Source organism: Vulpes lagopus, chromosome 8 (assembly GCF_018345385.1).
Source record: "Vulpes lagopus strain Blue_001 chromosome 8, ASM1834538v1, whole genome shotgun sequence".
In the NCBI taxonomy this organism is placed as follows: Eukaryota; Metazoa; Chordata; class Mammalia; order Carnivora; family Canidae; genus Vulpes; species Vulpes lagopus.
The window spans coordinates 13,478,212-13,488,816 of NC_054831.1; positions in this window are offsets into that span (position 1 = coordinate 13,478,212).

Consider the following 10,605-nt stretch of genomic DNA (forward strand, 5'->3'; position numbering starts at 1 on the left):
AATAAATGAGGTCAAAGCAGAAATATCATGCTATGCAAGACTCTAAGTGAAATCGGAAATTTTTCAAAGTCCCATCTCATTAATAATTAATAGTAACCAAGGTTCAGCAAAGCCACAAGACACAGATTTCTCTTCATCTGTAAAATAAGATAGGCAATATAACACCAGACACATTTCTGGCAAATTGGCTTCCCAAAGCAGATGTGTTTCTAAACGGGTCACTTTTTTGTTATTTGCATAGCTATATTCCTCTCAGGGATAGAAATTATGAGTAATGGCCTCCTGGAAAGACAGAGCTTTCTGCTGACTGTGTGAATCAGCTGACAGAGCTGTACACGATGTTCATATAATCATCGTCATGTGACCTTAAGGAAGCATACCAATGCTCACAGACTGTTTTCAGGATTTTTCTAGCCCAACATACCTGAAAGACCAAATGAGACAGTCCCCATGGGTCACATCAACTCCTTGTGACAACAACTTTTAGAAAAGAGAGTTTGAATATGCAAGCTCACAGAAACACAGAGGTGGCCTACGCTGAGAATCACTGTCTAAAGAATGTTCTCTTCAAAAATAAAAGACATTGAAATCAATCAGGGAATTCAAGAGTTAGCAAGAGATATGTCTTTCTTTATTGAACTGTTTGATCTTCCCATAGGATTTTGAGGGAGTAGAAGAGGTGAGAGAAAGGAAGAAAGCCGAACAGGTTGGGAGAAAGGACATGCCTGCAGGGAGATGAGCCTGGCCAGGCCTGTGCTGAGGACTGCTGCTGGGTGCAGTAATTTTGCATTTTCAGATATTCCTTCAGTAAGATTTTAGGTGTTGTGTTCCTATGAGGGTGTAAATACACATACACGCACACACACACACACACACACACACACACTTACATATCACATTGCCTGGTATAAACAACATGATCAAGAGCAGCAACGGTGAAAGATATTCAGGACGATGGAAATGTTCTGGGTCTTCACTGTCCAGTCTCATGAAGCTGTTGATCTCATCTCAAGATCCTATGTGTCTTAATTATATCAGCAAAGACCCTTTCTCCACAGAAGGTCACATTCACAGGGTCTAGGCATTGAGATAAAGACATTTATTTGGGGGAGCCACCATTCAATTCATTCCAGACCACACCAGCCTGGAGTCCATTGAAAGACCCATAACTCCCTCAAAAGAACTTTTGTGGGGAGCAGTGCTGCCTGGCATGCCCAGATAAGGTGCCACAGCTCAGATCTGCTGTAGCAACATGTCCAAGCCACACTTGACTGTTCCAGGTAAATGCTGAGCCCAGCGGGGCAGGTGATTGTGGGGGCAGGAGGGCGGTGACCAGTGCAGGAGATTCTTGCCCAACACAGGATTTCTCTAAAGAGCAACTTCTGCTTGGGGACCCCACACTGACCTGGCCAAGATTTTCTCAAAATTGTACTACAGGCTGACTTCCTCTTCAACCCTTCCTTCCCCCTCTCCCTGACTCTCCCTACCCATTTCTGCCCCCTCTCCTCTTTCTCCTTCATAGCATTTCACCTAAGGAATCTCTTGAATGTCTACCCTGCCTTGAGATCCACACAAGAATGGCACAGTCAGGCACTGGGGATGCTGGACCCAACCCTTGTCTCCATGGAGTTTCAAATATAGAGGCAGATATGTGAGGAATCATTTTTTCTTACTATTTTGAGAAAAGCTACAAGTGAAGTGTATGCGGTTCCCTGAGAAAATGTGCTGTGGTCTCTAAGCTGGTCAGGGGGTTCAGAGTAAGCATCCCCAAGGAAGGGCTACTTAAGATGGGACCTGAAGGATAAATAGGAGGTTTCAGGGGAAGATGTAGAAGGGTTTTCAGGCCCAAAACAATAAGGTGTGTCAAGACCCTAAGAGAGGAGGCCCTTTGGACATCTAAGAAAGGTGGTGACTAAGGGAATGGTGACATGATGATAGACAGTGAGAGGTAAGCAAGGGTCTGGTTATTTTATTTACTCCTAACAAGAGATCATAAGTCATTATAAATAATGAGGATAGGATAAATAGTGGCCAAATCATATCTGAATGAAACATAGAAAATCAAGAATTACAAATACCACCTAAACATTGTCAGAGAAAATGGAAAAATTACTTACAGAGGAATTAGAATTAAATTTACAGAGTATCTAACTAGCAACAGAGGTCAAAAGGCAATCAAACAATGTATTATAGATCCTATTTTGTCTTATAAACAAATAAATTCCTTTATTCAGAGTCCATACAAATACAGGTATCTTCAAATGTGCGATATTACCTGAGAAATAAAAGTTGAATAAATGCAGAGAGCCAATACTGCCCATATCCCTTCATAGGATGAGGGAGTTATCCAAGCTACACTGTTTACACTACCTGATTCCATCAACAACCAAGATAGAAATGAAGTGGAAGCAAACTGAGAGAAATCCAGGGTATTGAAATATTTCTGTCTCCCTCTGTCCATTTTGTATTGCTCAAAACCATTTTGTGATCTTGTAGTTGATAGATAGCATTTTAGAAAAAAGTCAGTGATGTCCAGTGAGGACTGGGAACTTCCAGGAAGCCTTATAGATATTATAGAATTTTATATCCCACTAAACCCTTATTGGCAAGTTAGAACAAAATGAAAGCCTCTCTAGTTATAAAAGCATAGTTCATAAGTCCAAAGACCCTAATTTAAAAAAATTAAAACTGGGCAGCCCCGGTGGCTCAGCGGTTTAACACCACCTTTGGCTTGGGGTGTGATCCTGGAGACCCAGGATCGAGTCCCACATCGGGCTCCCTGCATGGGGCCTGCTTCTCCCTCTGCCTGTGTCTGCCTCTCTCTCTCTCTCTCTCTCTCTCTCTCTCTCTCTCTCTCTCTGTCATGAATAGATAAATAAAATTTTTAAAAATAAAAATAATGAATAAACAAATAAATACTGATTAAAAAATGCACTAAAGCAAGAAGAAAGATGAACCCAGGAAAAAAAGACAGAGGAAGTCCAGAAAGAGTCACAATATATTCTTTTTTTTTTTTTTTTTACAATATATTCTTAAACTTAGTCATCTGATGATGGCAAAAAAAAAGCATGTTTTTTAAAAAGCAAATTCTAAATAATAATCACAAATAAAAAATGGTTAAGGGAAAGGTAAAGAATGTTAGATTTTGTAGTGGTCAAGAGGAGGAAGAAATATTGAATAACTTTTCTCATTATTAAAAAAATATGCATTTAAAATTTTTAAAATATATATATACATATATATACATCTGTTAAAGGAATAGAAATACAATCAATACACAGCTTTAAAACCAGCAGAAGAATAACAAGCACGTTTTGAGGACTTTCTGTATGCTAGCCACTGTTGAAGTGCTCCAGGCCACCCTTAGAACCATCTCATGAAAGAACTGCTTCTAGTCACCATTTCTCACAGGTGGGCAGCGAGGGTACAGGCAAGTGAATGATCCAAGGTCACATTGCTAAAAAGTGGAAGCCAGAACTCAAAGCCAGAGAGTGTGCTTTCAGAGGCTATGTCCTTTTTTTATCTGTGCTATGTAAAGGCAATTTTATTAAGCCATCTGATGACAGAGGTAAGGGAAGAAAAGGAAGTCGAGAGAAAAAGAATTGCAGATAGAGAATTACATGGAAACAAGTCCAAATATATCCATAAGAAGCGTAAATGGGTTTCATAAATTCATTATTTGGGAAAATAATCTGAAGTCCACACAGTAGCTTGCAGAGCCCACCTGCTCTGTCTGCCCCTATACCTCCCTGACTCTTTCTCGTACTTTCTCCCATTTCCCATCCTGTTCAGATGGCTCTGGCCTCTGTGATGCCGGCACACATGACCAGAATACAGTTGCCTGTGTTCTTTCCATTCACTATGCCAGACATGCTCTGTTCCCATCGGTTTTCTCCCTCCCTTCCCCGGGTCACCTTCACAGTGACACCTTTCCTTGCTGCCCTGTTTTTAAAATGAATTTAAAATCGAACTCTCACTGCCCTCACCTGGCATTCTCTGTGTCTTCTCCCTGCCTTATTTTTCTCCATAGCCGTATCCCTTCTAGTGTGCTTTACATTTTGCCTATTTATTGTGTTTCTTTGCTGTCTTCCTGACTAGAATATGAATTCCCCCAGGTAGGGAGTTCTGTGCATCTTGCTTTTCAGTGAACATCCAGCGCTTGGCACATGATGAGGAGTAAATAAATATTTCTGGAGTGAGTGCATGTGATGATAACAATAGAAATGACAAAATATTTAGGGCTACATGATAAGACAAGTATTGCATAATAAAACACATGCAAGACTCTACTGGATAGAACTACGAAACCCCATGAAAGTACTTAAAAGTAGATCTGAATAAATGTCCTAATAAAGACTTAATACAGTAAAGATGTCGACTCTTCCCAGTTGACCCATAAATTACAAGAGGGATTTTTCAGAAAGTAAAAATATCGTGGCTCAGCAGAAAGGAATAACTTGCTTACAAAGACACAGCTAGTAAGTGCCAAAGCTTGGACCAAGCTCTCTTCCCCGCCTTCCTGTCCCCCTCCTGGCCTCCAAAGCTCCCCTCCCTGCAGGGCTGAGGCTGGGTGGCAGAAAGAACCATCAACCAGCAATCATCAATTTTAACATTTGATGTTATTCGACTAACACTTACTGAAAACTGACTCATTTCAATGTACTTTTGGTAAAGTCATTTACTCTTCACCGTTATCCGTGGAGATAACTATCCTTCTGTTTTATATACAGGCTCAGGGAAAAAAAAAAAAAAAAGGAATGGCTTGGTTTTACAATGTAGGTTTATCCAGTAAAGGTTCTTCACAGGTTGTCTTGCCTGGAGGCTTAAACCTGGTGCTCAGTAAACGTTCATTAAAGCAGGTTGATCTTGGAGAGCTATATTACTTTTCTGGTCCAGAGTTTCTCATGGGAAAAAGGAAAGACTTTGTTTCCTAGAAGCCACACACATTGGAGACCAAGAGAATCTATTCATTCCTTCTAATATGTTTTGTTGGGTCTGCACAGTATATCTGAATGGTTGAATTAGTTGCCCAGCTTTAAAAATGTGGAGTTCTCATATAAAATCTGGATTCCCAGCTTTTGGGGGAAGAGTCTAAAGGACTAGAGCCTGCATTCCTTCATGGCAACAAATGTCGGGAGGTGAGTAGTTGCTGAACTTGGCATCATCGTTCATTTACTGTACCTGCCTCTCTGTGTAAGACATTTGATGTATAATTTCTGCAATGCCCAGATTCTCTGAAGATTTAATTATGAGTTAGGGTCAGAACAGAAGTTAGAACCCATGATTTGGCCCTGTCGATCCTCTCAGTGCAAATTCTTTGTACACATGCCAGTCTCAAGAAGGCCTTGAAATTCTTGGACTCACTAGAGACCCACCACAGGTCAGCAGTAGCCTATCAGATGGGGGACATTCCTTCCCATCTGTGTCTCCATGGAAGTCTCCTCATGCTCACACAGCCAGCCAAGGCAAGATCATCTCTCATCAGGCTGCAAAGGGAAGCAGCTAATCTCTTTCATGTGAGTTGACCCAGGGCATCCTTAAACATCCCTCTCACAGACTTATCAGCATTTCGTGGATGCTGTGCCCATCAGAAACTTCTCATCTCCTCCTTCCTTTCCACATGGCTGCTCTGCCACTGTGTGGTACCCAAATGTCAAAACAACAGCGAGATGGCACACTGTCAAATCTGCTCCCGAGTCTGGGCTCATTGCAGAGCCAGATGCTTCCGGTCACCTGGGAAATCACTCTGACAATAGCTACATATCGAGTTCAAGGTCAAAGTGAATTCTCAGCAGATCCTGCAAAAGTAGAATTTCTCAGCAGCTGTTTAAATAATTCATAACAGCAGAATGTATGCCTGCCTGAAAAGTGAGACATAAGATTTCACGTAAATGACATTTTTCTCTTCTGTCTTAGAGGGGAAGGCAATTGGGTATCTCCACACAGGGCATGTGGTCTAGTGGTAATGATGCACTTAAATCCCCGAGTTCTAATCTGACCTGGTTCATCCTCTGTCACCAAATAAAACTGAAGTTTCTGACAGATTAAGGAAACCACATCAGACCTACACACCATAGTCTAGCAAGGCAAGATTTTATGTCCAGAAAAAAGACGTGCTGTGTCATCATTTATTCAAGGTAGATCGAAGGAAGGTACTTGAGTGACAAGTCTGTTTTCTGGAAAGCAGACCTTCTAATACAGCTCATCTCCTTTCTTAAACTCTGTCCTCGGATGTGGGAAAAAGCCAAAGATCTACTGCATTCCCACCAGGCAGGCTCATGCTGGAGGCTTGAGGGGAGTGGTTGATTAGCTGATGTAGCAGATGAGGGAATTAGCTAAGTAGATGCCTAGGGAGAAGCACTCACAGTCACAGGGACGGCTGAGACCAGGGTCCTCAGGCAGGAATGTGTCTGGAGTGTTTATGAAACCAAGAAAGCCAGCGTGACTGGGGTGGAGTACAGTGTTGAGCGAGGGGAGGGGCAGATGACATCAGCGGAGCCAAAGAGCAGATGGCTAAGACCTGAGGAGTCGCTGTGGGAACCTGCCTTTTACTCCCACTGCACTGGAAAGATCAGTAGAGGCTACTCTGCAGAGGGCAGACTGATCCAAGTGCATTTAAGTATGTTTGGACCTACTTGGGTGTGCAAATCCACTTTGTCAAATGTCAATTTTATAAATCTGAATACAGATCAATTCTTTCCAAAGAAAATTTAGAGTCTGAATTACAATGGGCTGTAAGTGTAAAATACACATTGCATTTGAAAGACTTAGAGAGAAGCCCTGTAAAATATCTCAGAGGCAATTTTAATATTTATTTGCATGTTGAAATGGTAATATTCTGGATCTATTGTGTTAAATAAAACACAGTAGAATTAATTCAACTTTTTTTTTTTTCACTTTTTAAATATGGCTACCAGAAAACTTATAATTGCTCCCAGGAAGCTTCTTATAAGAAGAACACAATTTACCAAATCTGCTGCAGGAGAATCTACAACACGTGTAGGGTTGGACCTATAGACATGCATTTTAAGCAAGCGCTCCCAAGTGATGCTGATGGGTGTAAGGGCTCCTGCTCTAGAAACAAGCCCCAGAGTCTTTATTTTGCTAGTTCAAGATAAAGTTCCAAAGCCCCATCAAGGAGTCATGGTGGCAGTGACCGTAGCTCTTTTTCTCTTCTCTTTTTGAGATTTTATTTATTTATTTGAGAAAGAGAGTGAGCAGAGGGGAGCCACAGAGGCAGAGGGAGAAGCAGACTCCCAGCTGAGCAGGGAGCCCAGTGTGAGACGGCAAGGGGGCTCGATCCCAGGACCCAAGATCAGGACCTGAGCTGAAGGCAGATACTTAACTGACCGAGCTACCCAGGCACCCTGGCCGTAGAGCTCTTCTACATGCCAATAATCACCTGCTCTGCCATTCATCAGACTGGATCCCCATGCCAGTTTATTGCCTGGAATATTCGTTGAAAATACATCACAAATAATTATAGAACCACCAGTCCTAGCATTTATATAAGATTTTACCAATTCTAAATAGCTTTCACTCAAATGTAAATTTCAAAATTACTATGACAACTATTAAAGACCAAAACTAGTTTAGTAAGGAAAAACTCCAGTTCTCACAGCCATCTGACTTAATCACCAGCTGACTTAATCAAAAGTAAAAAAGAAATCCAGGAAAATTAATACTGATTCGTTTTATTAAATTTCTTTTCAATTATCTATTTTCATTACTTAATTTTTTCCTTATGGAAGTCTTTCATGTAACTATGTATTTTTAATTCAGATAGCATAGAGAGATAAATAAAAATTATCCCAAATCTTACCAGAAATAGGAATTGTTTTCTTTTTGGGGTGTTTCCAATCCATTTTACATGCTTTTAATCTTACTCCATTTACAGTTGGATATATTGTATTTTCACTTAACATTTTCAGGGTCAGAATACTATTTGTTTTATAACTATTCCATATTTTATTTATTTATTCTCCTTTTTTGAACATTTAGATATTTCCAAGATTTTGCTATTAATGTGCAATGAGCATACTTTTACAAAAATCTTTTTTTTTTTTACAAAAATCTTTAAATGTAATTACTGTCTTAGGTAGAGTGAGTCTAGAAAGTAGAATGTAAAAGGCGAGAGTTAAAAACTTTTTAAATATCATTAATACTGGGATCCCTGGGTGGCGCAGCGGTTTGGCGCCTGCCTTTGGCCCAGGGCGGGATCCTGGAGACCCGGGATCGAATCCCACATCGGGCTCCCGGTGCATGGAGCCTGCTTCTCTCTCTGCCTCTCTCTCTCTCTCTCTCTCTCTGTGACTATTATAAATAAAAATTTAAAAAAAAAAGAACTTTAAAAAAATATATCATTAATACTTACTGTTAAATTGCTTCTCAAAAAATCCTATCAATCCATAAGTATTGTCAGTTGATGTGTCAATAAACAATTATTAATAGTTTTGTATTGACTTTATTCACTTTTCAAAATCTTTGCTAACTTGTTAGGCCCGTTCAAAAAGAAAAAAGTATTTCATTGTTTTAATTTTCAGAATTAATTAGTGATGTTGGGCTTTTTTCATGTTTTTTGTCTTTTGAGTTTCTTCTAGGAATTGTCTGTAACTTCTTATCTACAAATTCACTAATGTTTTCAGTTTTCACTTTTAGAGCTACAGATTATATTGAAAATTTTAATAAAGTGAAGACCCAACAAATACTCTTTATTTTCACATACTTCAAAACTGTTGTCTCCAGATGATCCCTAGAATGGGTTCATCAATTTTTTTTAAATCCCATAGAGATTTCGATTGGGGTTCCATTAAATCTATATCTTACAAATAAATTGACTTCTTTAAAATATATAATCCCCTCACTATGGATTTTTTAAATAAATAAATGATTACTATCTTGTCATTTCCAGCAGTTTCACAAGTTATTTTTATTTCCTGCTCTGTTGTGCTGGACATAATTTCAAAAATGAGTTTTACTGCCCACCTTCTTGGAATATTTTCTTAAAAATATTCTGATATTCTATTCCACTCTATAGAAGTTAGGACAGTGTCCTCTAGGTTATTCTAATCCTTTGGGAGAATGCATTTAGGCCTGACATCCTAATTCAAGAGGCTTATAAATAAATGGAAACATGTTTGAGGGAGAGTGTCCATGATAGACTTAAGACCTTTGATCCCACATTAGATCACAAACAATTGAAAGAATTGAGGATGTTCATTCTGGAAAACAGACACTCATTAGAACATGATGGAACAAGAATTTTCATTAAAACAAGGATTGGTTGTGTAACCTCTCCAAAGAAAAGAATGAGAAATAAGCTACATTGAGGCCAGTTTGTGGTCATTGTGGATAGTCTTAATTAAAAAGTAAAGAGCATACCTTGGTAGGAAGGAGATCCTCCTATATGGGAAATACCCAAATATAGGGTCAATAATGAATTACAGAGATGCTTTGAAAAGATCTGAACATCAGATAAGCGGTTTGACTAATAACCTTTAAAATCCAAATTCCAGGGACTCCTGGGTGGCTCAGTGGTTGAGCATCTGCTTTGGGCTCAGGGCGTGATCCTGGGGTCCTGGGATGGAGTCACGCATCAGACTCCTCGCAGGGAGCCTGCTTCTCCCTCGCCTGTGTCTCTGCCTCTCTGTGTGTGTCTCTCGTGAATAAACACATAAAAATCTTTATAAAAAAATAAAATAAATCCAAACTCCATATTTCCACAACCCACTTCTATGGCCTATAGAGTGCCTTGCACAGAAATGTTTACTGAAATTCATTTAAACACAAATAGAAGTAGTATAAACAGCCATATTATTTTTAGACTTATTTTTTAAATAAGCACATCTTAGATTTAAATATATATAAAAATGTGTATGCATAAAAAAGGAGGGGCAGAGCCTGTGGTTCAGCGGTTTAGTGCCACCTTCGGCTGGGGGCCTGATCCTGGAGACTCAGGATGGAGTTCCACGTCAGGCTCCCTGCATGGAGCCTGCTTCTCCCTCTGCCTGTGTCTCTGCCTCTCTCTCTCTCTCTCTCTCTCTCTCTCTCTCTCTGTGTCTCTCATGAATAAGTAAATAAATAAAATATTTAGAAAAAAAAAGGAGTAAGACTTTCTCCAATCACTCCTTCAAACTGCAGCCTTGGATCAATCAACAAATATTTATTAAGCTAGGCCAAAAAAAAAATCAATATATACAGAAAACAAGGAAATGAATGTGCAAGGAAAACTATCACCATGAAAAATTTTCCAATCATTTTTACCCTATTGCAGAAGTGCATATGTTTAAACCTTAATTGAATTTCCAAATAGATACTGCTATCAGAGCATATGCTATTTAAGATTCATACTTTGCATTCCCAACAAAGAAACCTCGTCAGGAAATAGGTAACGAAAGCTGTCAATCGTTGCATGTCCTTCTCATTCAAGATTAATGTTCAACCTATATCTTCTTACATTTCCAAAATATCCCTGGGCAACCTTTGCCCAAGCAAATATTCTAAAACCAAATAATAGCAAAAATGCTTACAAGATAGAAACCTACTAAAAGTGATTGTCTGGGTCCTTGACCTTATCTTGAAAGATTTAGGTACAATTAACTTTTA